Source organism: Alligator sinensis, unplaced genomic scaffold (assembly GCF_000455745.1).
Source record: "Alligator sinensis unplaced genomic scaffold, ASM45574v1 scaffold876_1, whole genome shotgun sequence".
In the NCBI taxonomy this organism is placed as follows: Eukaryota; Metazoa; Chordata; order Crocodylia; family Alligatoridae; genus Alligator; species Alligator sinensis.
The window spans coordinates 2,654,950-2,667,175 of record NW_005841938.1 but is presented as its reverse complement, the minus strand read 5'-3'; the positions used below and the strand labels follow the sequence as shown (position 1 = coordinate 2,667,175).

Genomic DNA, 12,226 nt, shown 5'->3' with positions numbered 1-12,226 from the left:
GGCCCGGCCCCGCGTCACAATGCCCCGCCGCCAGCCGAGCCCCGCGCCCCGCCCGCGCCACTGCCTGTCCCGTCCTCCGAGCAGGTGAAAATCCTCCCTCCCGCCCCGTCCCCGCCTGCCTTCCCCGGCTGGCCCGAGGGCAGGCGAGCGCCCGAGGTGCTCCTGCCTGCGCCCCCCGCACGGCATGGGGATGGGGCGGCGGGATGGGCGGAGGCTCTGCTTCCCCGCACTGGGACTGGGGATGGGGACAGGGGCAGCAGGGATGCATGGATGGAGGCTCCCCTTCCCCACACAGTGACCTGGACCGGGGATGGGGACAGGGGTGGCAGGGATGGATGGAGACTCCCCCACACAGTGACCTGGACCGAGGATGGAGACTGAGGCTTCACTTCCCCACAGTAACCTGGACTGGGGGTTGGGGATAGGGGTGGCAGGGATGGATGGAGGCTCCCCCACACAGTGACCTGCACTGAGGATGAGGATGGGGACAGGGGCGGCAGGGATGGGCAGAGGCTGTACTTCCCCACACAGTGACCTGCACTGGGGGATGGGGATGGGGCGGCATGGATGGATGGAGGCTTCCCTTTCCCACATAGTGACCTGGACTGGGGATGGGATGGTGCAGCAGGGGTGGACGGAGGCTCTGCTTTCCCACAGTGACCTGGAAGGCTGGGGGAGCTCTCCAGGAAATTTCCAGGTGCCCTGTTGCCACTGTGCCTTCCCCAGCCTGGGTGGCTCTGGCACTCCCCCAGCTGTACTGAAGGTAGGGGAGTGTGAGCAAGGAGGGGGTATTTCCACCTGCTTTTTAGCCTTTAAAATCTCCCCAGGGGTACCCACAGCCTGGTCTGCCCTCACTGTGCAGCAGAGGGGGCTAGGAGCAGGGACTGCAGCCACCCCTGCAGCGTGGTGTGCTGCTCCGGCACCCCGCTTTGGGAAATCCTGGATCCACACTATCTGCAGGTGAGAGCGACTATCTTCAGACCTGATTGAGGAGCCATAGTCCTGTGGCAAGCCCCTGAGATCCTACATGTCCTAATGGCCTTGGGAAGTTTTGCCTTATTCCCACTGATGTCCTTCCCACGGGTTTCTACGCAGCTCTGCCTCTTTCTGTGCAGAGAGCTGGCTTTTCCCCGGTTTGTGAGTTGGGAAACGTACAAAAATATAAACCTTATTAAAAAGGGGGTGATGAATGGAGGGAATAATGTGAAGCTTGCGCCATCCTAAGTCCTATTCCTATTTACAGGCTTGGTTCACTGCTGCCAGGACCGATCACATCTAATTAGATCAGTCACCTTCTGTTAGCTAAATGACTGACATAAGAGGTTACAGCAGCGATATTTAACATTCAACAAGGCATGGTGGTGTTTGTTTTTGCCCCCTTCTGTAAAAACCACGGCATAACCCTGCTCAAACACTAGTGCCTTGTGTATTTCAAATTCACATATATATGTATTCACCACATTTTTTTGGGAAAAACAAATGGATTTTTAGGATTAGCAAAGGGGAATAATTGTAGTGAATACATATTCCCCCATGAAAAGAGAAGGATTTGACAACATTTTGATAACTGGGAAGGAACAGAAGAAAATATTTTTAATGCTAACATTTTTATAATATTATTCAGTCATCTAAAAGGTTTCTCTAAATATAGAATCTCCAACTTCTGCTTACACAGAAAACATTTCAACAGCTTGATTTGTTTAAAGAGAATTGATTGATTTCAGACAGGTTGATTTAAACATTAATTTAAACTGTCTACAAAAGCAGACGCCACAACAATAAGCATTACATGCTTATATATAGAGGTGCACCGATCTATCAGTCCATATTCTATTGGCACCGATAAAAGGAAAATTGACATGATCGGCAATCTGCTTTTTTTGGCTGATGTGGCCGATAATGTTGCCAATAAATGCTGCATGCATGTGTGTAGCCACCAGGAATGCAGCCTGGCAGCTTGGAGAGCAGCCTCCTGCCAGTCTGTGGGGGGTAGGGGCATGCAGCAAGGCTGGGGAGGGGGTAGCTCAAGGCCCCTGCGGTGAGGGAGGGAGTGGGTGAGTGTAGCAGTGAGAGCTGCCCCTGCACTCCCCCTCCCCACCGTCCTCCCCCGCTCCGGTGCAAACCGGGGCTCCAGCCCAGGCAGCGCCTGCCCTGCCCCACTCCCTCCCTCACCATGGTGACCTTGATCTGTACCCCTCATGTCCCTTCTCTTGCTCACACCTCTCCCCCCCAACAGACTTACCAGCCAGCCACTGCTCTCCAATCTGCTGGGCTGCATATCAGCAATCGGAATGGTATCAGGTGATATGGATGGTTAATAAATCGGCCATCGGTACTGGCCCAAAAAACCTTGATCGGTGCACCTCTACTTATGTACAGAAAAAAGTAATGTTATGCCTTTGTATGCAACTGATTGCTTTCAAAGTTTGTTCTTGACTTTTGACTGTCAACTTGAAATAAAATCACTGAGTCTTAATGATTTTTCCCCCCATGCAGTAATCCATAATTTTTTGCACCCATAAAAATGACATCTCATTACCTTCAATTACAGTTGTAAGTATTTTGCATTGGAAAATCTAAAAAAAAAAATTAAAAAAATCTGTATTTGTATTATATTTGGGTAGGGAACATACTTTTAAAGGTGGAGGACTCTTTTTTCGAGCTTATATTCTGAAAAGTTACAGAGATTCACTGTATAGTGGAGCAGTAGACAATGCTCAACTTCCTTTTTCCTCTGACAGCCACAAAATTAATGTAGATGTATTGTGACCTGAAGAACATTAGCTTTCAAACTATTAAATTAGAACATAGCCACAAAACTACTACTGCTTTTATCTGTATCTGCTTGTCTAAAACCATATTCAAAGGTTTAGGGTTTAAAATGAATTCAGCTGCACCACCACCCAAAGAAAAATATTGTGCAGAAACACTTTTATAGAGAGAATTAGTTCTTGGATACCATCTGAAAACACCTGCATAACAAGACTGCACTCATTTGTTTCACGAGATCTTTGTGATAAAAGTCTGTCCACCAGACATTACCAGATAAGGCGGAGATAAAAGTGAAGATAGAGCAGAGGCATGCTTTTAAAATGCTGTTCAGCTTTCCATGCTAATGTTGGCTTCCTCCATTTTAACCTTAGCAGAAGTTTACCTGTCTAGTCTAGTGGTAAAGATATAGTGGAGTAGCAGATTGATGCAGTATCCCACAAAAGGACCAGAGGGACGCTTTAAAAATCAATCCTAGTGACAAACTGACTTTTCTCTTTCGTGTTTGAGGGCCTTTTTAAAGTCTCAAAGGTGAGTCAAGCTTTTGCACGGAGAATTTGCTGCTTGCTCTTGGACAGGCTTACAGCTTTTACCCATCTGATGCTCCTGTGCACAGCTACTCTGTACTGCGCATGAGCAATCCTCACAATCATGCCCACTGCCTTACACAAGCAGTTGCAGGATCTGAGCTTCAGATAGCAACACCTTTGTAACACAACCAGGGCACACATTTACCCCATTGATTTACCTTGGGGTTTTTTTTTTAAACATCTTTATCAATTATACCAGCATTTAGAGCAGACACACAAGGTCAGGGGGAGGAGGCAGCTTCCTGCAATAGGTGCTATCATGGTGCCTAGCTACTAAGCAACAGGGAGCAGCTTAAAAAAAAAGTCTAGAGAAATGAACTCAATTCAATTTATCAGAAGTTTGTCTTCAATATTTCAGGCCTTATTCAACAAACTGTTCTGGAGTTAATAAAATATCCTGTTACAATTTAAATACTAATCTCACTAGAGGGAAACAAACAAAAAGAAAAGCTAAACACATCAAATTAGCTGTTTTATAGCGTTGTTATACATTGACACCTAGCAGCTGTTCAGTTCATCTGATCACACCAGGGTTCTCTGCTTCCTGGCATATCCAGACAACCTGAAGTTGATTTAGCTTTTGAGAACAGAGCTGATTTTCCCATCTCTCTTTGCTAAGTCCTCAAAAAGTTTCCAATGATGCCATAAGCCACTCTACTGAGGGCCCATGTAACCTGTTGCTATTTGGAACAGTTTTCTAAAACATAAAAATGTGCATGCCTCTGTCACCATGTCTCCTCTCAAAGGGAACTACTTCAATATTTAGCTTATTTACTGGAAATAGTTGATTCACTGTTAAATCACAAACTTTAAAAAAGGGTAAGCAATGCAATGCATATTGGTCTGCTCAGATGCAATGAACACTTGCAAGTCTTAATGGCCTCTTTTCCATTTTAGTGTGAGAATCAGGCCGGATGTGGACTAAAGTTAGGTATCTAATATCAAAGAGCACTTTCCAACATGTAGACCTGATGCAGCATTTCCCCCTATCTATCCCATGAAGTAATTCTAATAACTCACCTCAGAGGGGAACAGCAGGTATCACTCTAGGGGCGCAGACACAAGTTGCGTTTGTTGTGTGATCGGCCCCTGAAAGCAGTCTACAGCCATGCCATGACACGTGCATGGCTGCAGAGCACTTTTAAAGTGGCCGATCATGCGACATATTAACCAACAAAAGAGAGATCAGATGAAGGCACTCCACTTTGGAGCGCCGTAGGGAACTTATGTTCCCTCGGATTCGTTTGTGGCATGACTGGGGCTGGACCGATGCAGCCCAACCCTGCCCCCCTGGGGCTGTCTGCAGGAAAGGATGCCCTAGAAGTCTCAGATATTTCAAGCTCAGAGCCCATGAGGGACTCAGGCAGACTACTACTGTAGGAAGGGCTCGTCCCTTGGCAGCTCTCCCATAGGTCCCAATGGACAGATCCCGTTGTAACTGATATAGGAAAGATGCCAATTATAAATATTTGAACACTATTTATATTTGTTTTTGCATCCATTGAAGACAGCAAATTGCTCTTGGTGTAAGAATCTGTCCACTTCTGGTGTCAATTATTTTCACGAAGAGCTTACATCAGCTGAGGTGTTGCCCCAATTACTTATGATCATTTGTCCTTACATTTTTAAAGTATATTTGCATAGGGCTATTTTATAATTCCTCTAAGACACTCAGGCCTGGGACTTATAGGGTAATAATTCACACCTGCTGCATTTAACAGCCCTTGGCCTTCAGCCTTATTTAATAATACACGGCATGTGAGTTATTACACTATAGCTCAACCCCTGTGTCTGGTCTCATACATTAAGTTGCTATCTAACTACAGTAGTAATCGGGCATAATTTTTGTGCCAAAAAAAATTGCACAAACTTATCCCAGTCAGCATCATTTTTAAAAGTATGTTGCACTTGTCAGTTTGAGGTTGCAAAACTTTGACAGAGGTTGGCTGTATCAACTTCTGAAGGAATCAGATATAATCAGGGAAAAACAGGAGCAAATCAATGCAACGATCAATAAGAGCCACGAAAAAAAACCAGGAGCAAGAGACATCCTCTTATGCATGTGCATAATTTTAAGCACATGCATAATTCCTTCTGAAGTCAAGAGAACTAAGCACATGCAAAAATGCTTTCCTGAATCAGGATCCAAGAGAGGGAGGCATTTCAGCATAATTCCTGTTTTTCAGGGCTCTGAAGTAGCAGCTCAATCTGCCTTTTCACCGCCTAATTTCATGCATGCTCTGCCCTGGTGGCTATCGTGGCTACTCTTCTCCGTTCCACTGAAGCAGAGAGGGATACCTCAGTAGGTGTGCTAGTCCTCGGAGGTTCCAGTCAGTGTCTAAAATGTTATGTTGGACTATAAACCGAGAATTTTAAAAAGGAATTTGTAAGTCTGAAAGCAAGGTCAGGGTCATGGAGAGACTCCTGCTATAGGCATTACTCCTGTTTAAGGGTGTGCGACGCAGGTCCTATTCAATTCAGATTTGGATTTGGCCTGAATCAGGGATGGTGATTCGATTCGTTGATTCAGATCACTGTCCCTGATTCAATTTGGCCAAATCCAAGTCTGAAGATTAGATGCTGAATCGGAGAATAAGCGATTCTGACACAGACACAGTTTTAAAAGTTTTTTTCTACATACCTCGAGGTAGCAGGCACGGCTTGTGAATGCTGCCATGCTGGGGCAGATGGAGCGTCCCACAGGAGCATGGAGGGGCCCTCTATGTGCTCGGTGGTGAACGCATAAGTGGACCAGAAGCACTTTCAGTCCACTTCCGAGCCCGCCAGGCCCTCCTCCCCAGACCCAGGAAGCACCAATCACCGAGTTGGGGGGCGCAGGGGGTCCCTCAGCAGACCTGGAAGCGGACCGGAAATGCTTCTGGTCCACTTCTGGGTTTGCTGCCGAGCGTGCTGGGGAGCCCCCCACGCTTCTGTGGGACACTCCATGCGCCCAGCATCGCAGCACTCACAAACCCCTGCTACCTAGAGCTATGTAGTAAAAACAATTAAAGCTGTGTCTGTGTCTGAATTGCCAAATCTTTCCAAATCTCTCCGAATTGATTCAGAGGGCTCCGATTCAATCTGGAGAGATTAAAGGGTCCTCTGATTTGATTTGGATTCAGAGATTCAGCCACTGAATCAGGCCAAATCGAATCAGGGACCGAAGCTTTGCTCCGCCCTACTCCTGCTCATTTACTGATTTGTATTTTAGTAATACTTAAGGGCCTCAAGTCAGGACTGATGTTCTCCATTGTGCCAGGCTCTGTATAAACACTTCTGAAAAGAGACAGTCTGGTCTAAGGAGTTCACAGCCAGGATTATCAGAGAACATAACAGATTGATGAAAAGGATGGGGGAGGCAGGGAAGGAAGAGAGACGTCTCTTGAGAAAAGCGTGGAGCCGTCTCTGAATCAGTCTTTCAGTATTTGGTTTATCTGCAAAGAAATCCCAGAGTTGACTCTGGCACAGTTCCCAAAAATAGTGCAGTGGGTTCACCAGCACAGGAAGCCTGATCCCTCATTCAGACACTCTCCAGATGATTTTTTAAAACATCTTGTCACATGATGAGACAGAACCCAAGTGATGTGGAAACTCGCTACTGGTCACCAGAGAGTGGAAGGATAGGCTGCAGCAATGGCATAACACGCAGCTTGTCATAAGCAGATGCTCTGCTATTCTTAGACTATAAGGAGAGGCTCGCATTTCTTCTATCATTTTCTGCTACAGTTGCATCTAACTGTCATTTTACCCCAGAAAATGAATGAAAAGCTTCAGCGACAGTGACCCGTATTAATGCAATCAGTCCTTCACACAAAAACCACAGTGATGAGACTTAACAAGGTTATACTAATGGTGGTGATAATATTTTGCACTTAGGTCTTCATCAGAGCTATATGGGTCCAGGGACCTACCCGCATAAACTCATACAGTAGTGAAATCCTAGTTACAACTGTCTGAAAATAGGGATTGATAATGGAAGCAATTACTCACCTTTAACAACACCAGCATAGATGGGTGCTACCACATTAAGGAGCATGGGTGTCTCAGAGAAATGGGATCCCAGCCAAATTCATGGAATGATAATAGAGCTATTTTGAGCCTCTCTAAGTAATGGAAAACAACTTTAATTCATCTTCTGAAGTAATAAAAAACCCAAATAAGATAATTATCAGTGCCATTATAAAAGGGAAGATAAATTCAGGCAAACCCAATGAAAACTGCACATTACAATGAGACAAAAAAATGAAAGCAATATATTTTCTACTCAATGTTTTTATGAGGCACAGTCAATTTTTATTATTATGTATTAACTAGCCTCTTACTGGCAGAAAGTAGTATTTAAAATTAATGTTACTAATCCAAAAATCAGAGAGTGGATACTGCTAATTCAAACAACAATTTATTTGGGTCTAATTCACTTCATAGTTAGAAACATTGTATTAATGTTTAATACCTAGGAGGAGTCTGTTGGCAAAATCTCTTCTAATTGCTCCATCTCTTTGACTGCCCACCATTGGCTATAAGTGTAAGCAGAGATGTAGATAGATGCACAGAAAAATACTTTACAGAAGTTTGATAATACTCATTATGAAGTTGTCTATTCAGTTACTTTAGTTTGAAAACAGTAATTAAAACAAGCTTTTAATTGCACTGACAACTATAGGCATGGAGTTCCTTTGATGTTCCTCTCCTTCTGTACGATTATTTAGTCACCCTATATTTTGCAGTTCAGAACTGGAGTCTGTCTCAGAACAACTTATATCTTTTTTTTTCTTTTTTTTGGGAGTTAAGCCGACCTTTGGGCGCACTAGAAAAAGTGCCTCAATTTTTCCAAAATCTGAGTATTTGGCAAGCCCACAGAAATAAGTGGAAGCTGCAGCTGTTAAGCAGCTCTGAAAAAAAAAATCACACCACTATTTAGGGGCCTAACTTAGGGCAACAAGCTCTGAAAGGTAAGACAGGCAAGAATGCTTTCTTGAAACTACCTGAAGTCTCCTCCTGAGAAACGAGGACAAAAGTTTTTACTACCAACTCATCCACCAGTTATTTCTAATCTTGAATCAAGATGATTGATTTAAGTTTTATGAACAGCATATGCAGCCATTCTAACTTTGGATAAAAAAAATTACAAGGACTATCAATCCTCATGCTCCAGTGTATAACCTAACGACTGTTTAAAAATTAATAAATTGCTCCCAAATCATCATATAGCATAAGTATAGTAAGCCTGTGCAAATAGGGAAGTATTTAACTCGGATTCAGATTCGGCTGATTTGGAGGACAGCGATTCGATTCAGAGATTCAGATCGCTGTCCTGAATTGATTCGGCTGAATCAGCTTCAGAAGATTCGGCGTTGATTCAGAGAGATTTGGAGATTCAGCCATAGACTAGAATGGGGAATCACTGAAATACCTATAGCTTTGTCATTTTTTGGCAGATTTGGATGAAATCATTAGAGATGGTGGCCCCTTCTGAGAGCATGAGGCCTGCCAAGTTTCAAAGAGATAGGTGCAGGGATTTCTGGGAAACTGTACCTCAAACTGCTGAAAACAAAACTCTTGTCACTTGTGCATGTTAAGGCAGATTTGGCTGAAACCAGCAGCCTGTAATGGGACCTTCCTGGTGCTGGTTAGATCTCTGCCTGCCCACCTGTTTCTGGGCAGCTGCCCGCCCCTCTTTTGCTCAGGCAGAAACAGCTCACAAACGGGACAGAAAGGTTGCAGACAGAGGCTTATGTGCTGTTTCTATGTCTCTCCCTCAGAGCCCCATGATTGGAAGGGGACTCAGGAAAAGATCACAGTCACTGGCCAGCTACAGATGTCAGTCCTGACCCCTGCTCCCCCTCCCTCTTCTCAGTTTCTGTTCCCCTGAAAGACTGTCTTCCGAATCCCCGAATCTTTTCTGAATCAATTCAGAGACTCCAAATCGATTCAGAGGGTTTTTCTGGTCTCCTGATTCAATTCAGATTCGATGATTCAGCCTCTGAATCATGCCGAATCTTCTCTAAATCGAATCAGCAACTGAAGCTTGGCACACCCCTAAAGCAGAGTATGTGAACTTCTTATTTTCATGGAAGATGGGAAACCTCTTCCTATCTAGGAATGCAAAGTTTATTTAAGATATATCTTGGTAAGGAACTAAGTCACGATACTTGTTTTACTGTTTCCCATCTCAAACAGTTGAACATGTTAGAGAGGAGCCATAATCCAGGGTATGAACTCACAGTCTTCTTGGAGTGATCCAAGTTACTAGATTCATTTGCCTGTATGATGTAGAATGGCAATAATTTTGAACATGGGAGTTAGAAGGTTTCAGATTCTAATTCTGGCTGTGCCTCAGAGCAGCTAAGTGATCTTGGACAAGCCATTTAATCTCTTTGCCTCAATTTTCCCATCTATAAAAGACTAACCTATTTCCTAGGGCCTCTGTAAGCATTTATAATAAATGCTATCATTGTTATAGGTACTAATAATTACATTTTATTTAAATTAGCATGCACCAAAAGTACATAGTCTAATACATTGCTATCTTCTGGGAACTTCTATTTTCTATTTTCTGTTCAACAGCTATAGAGGAATTTTTAAGGAGCTGAATATTAAGCCTCCCTCTTAGTCTTCCAGCCCTTTCTGTTATATCAGGAAAAGCCTGTAGATTCAATTCTCCTCTCTGATTGCCATTAATGCTCCATCAGCTCTTGTAGCACTAAGGGCTTTGTCACACATCTACTTGCAACAGTTGCAAATCATTGGGAGGTTGTGATATATTAAAGTTAGTACCTGCTAGGAGATAACCCTTACCTGACAGGGAACAACTTTGCAACCCCACTTAACACATGCTATACCACTTGAGCATGCATTTGCTTGGATTTTAAGTGCGCTTACTGAGTGTAAAGTTGAATGTGTGACATCAACCTAAGAGTCTTTACTAGCATGTCTGCCAGTACTAAGGGTAACTATGCCAAAAGATCTTAGGGGCAGTGAAAAGCAGGCACAAGTATGAGATCTTGTACACAGAGTACTGCCATGCTCTAGTACAGGTTTGTCAAATATACGGACCATGGGTTGGATCCTATCCGTGAAGCCATATGATTTGGCCCAGGGGTTGCTGGACCAACCCCATGTGCCATGTGTTGCATGCAGTGTGCAGGCTGGGTCTCGTGCCATGCACCCTGCACACAGCATAGGGGACTGATCTAGGGTGTGTGCTTCATGCCATGGTTATGCAAACCCTTCAACCAGGCTAGACTGGCCAACGACCCTCATCTAGCCCATGGAGCTGGAAGAGTTGGACAACCTGCTCTAGCATAAACTGAGGCTACACACAGAATAAATGGTATAAATAGTGGCAATTATTTAGGTGCACTGCTACCTTCCCTTGGATGTGATATCTGGCCAACTCAGCTTTTTGCATAAAAGTCACTCTTTCATGGCAGCGATTAGCCCAACATCCTTCTCCCTCTTGCCCTCCCACCCCCTCTCCAGTCAAGCTGTACTTTCTGTGAATGATGCCTTAGTTCCTTGTCCTGTGTATATATTTAGTGTTTCCTTCTCAAGTGGTGTTGATTTGGCACCATTCCTTGGCCTGCATTCATGTTCTAGTAAAACAAACACCACACACAGCTTCCGTCTTAAAGCTTTGTACACAGTTTTTGTGTTTGTAGTTTGGATATCATTCAGAATAATAGTTCGCATTTACTTTGATCTCTCATTATATGTCTAGGTGGGTGACCCTCGATGCAAAAAAAAGGTAGAACCTGTCCCAAAGGACCCATTTTTGCATGGTGTGCTGCATCTTCTCTTAAGCACTCAGGTCCAAATCTATGTGCTTTCAGGCACATAAAAACTTGGAGAAGTTCCTAAAGGGATTTACAAAAGTACCACTACAACTTAAGTGCCTAATTCAATGGGCATTAGGTGCCTGACTGATTTGGACACTGCTGTAAATCCCAATAGGTGTATAGCTGCATCTTCAGGGGCCCAAAAACCTGAGTAACTGGCTCTCAGCATTCTCAAGACCTATTACATCAACAGGAATTGAAGGTATGTGTTTCTGTGTGGCATAAGACCATCAGCTACCAAGAAATACCTTTCAGTTTCTCTATATTTTGTAATAGCAGTGCAGTGGCTACAAGCTAATTCTACTGGAAGGTGTAGTACATTCATGGTAATGGTAGTGCGCTCTAACATAACAATGTAGTAAATAACTAATTTTCCCACAGCAGCCCCCCAAATCTGCTAACATGGATTTTTTGAAAGTTTGCCAAATTATTCCTAACTGTTGTATATTGAACAATAAAATAACTTGCTTTCTTGTGTTTTTTCTCCCTGCATCCTTGTTGTGTTTATGTACCTGCTTGCAGAACCATCTCATACATAATGCAGTGCAATAAACTGCAGCATGCAATGGCTGTACAGCCTTGCCCGTGTGTAAATAGCAGCAGAAATCCATTACTTACAATGTATCCTTCAAATGCAATTCAAGTTTGACAAACATTAAACAATTTGAACAGACCATAGAAACCAATGTTTCCTCTGAGTGCCTTTTAGGAAGCTCATCATCAAGCTGCTCTTTGAAAACGCTGGGAAGAATTAATGATTTCCTTAAGGTAAATCACTGTCTGCTGAAATGGCACTCAGGTACGCTATTCTGCATTTTCTTTGGTAAGAGATAATGTGATTTCACAATTCAGATGTCTGTCTTTATTTTAAGGCCATCTCAAATGTAAAAGCTTGCTGAATTGGTACCCAAATGCAGTTTAATTAGGGCCTTGTTACATGGTAGTTGCGGGTGCCTCCTGGTGCATGTGCAACAAAATGGTCAAATGTGGTATAGAGACATGAGAAGAGGAACAACACCTGAAACTAGT

At 43.8% G+C, this 12,226-nt stretch overlaps 1 protein-coding gene across 1 annotated transcript in view; it reads right to left on the bottom strand.

The window, feature by feature from the left end:
- KIF2B (kinesin family member 2B) overlaps positions 1–12,226 on the bottom strand; it is a 112,551-nt gene that overhangs the window by 1,928 nt on the left and 98,397 nt on the right. The gene's annotated exons all lie outside the window — the stretch shown is intronic.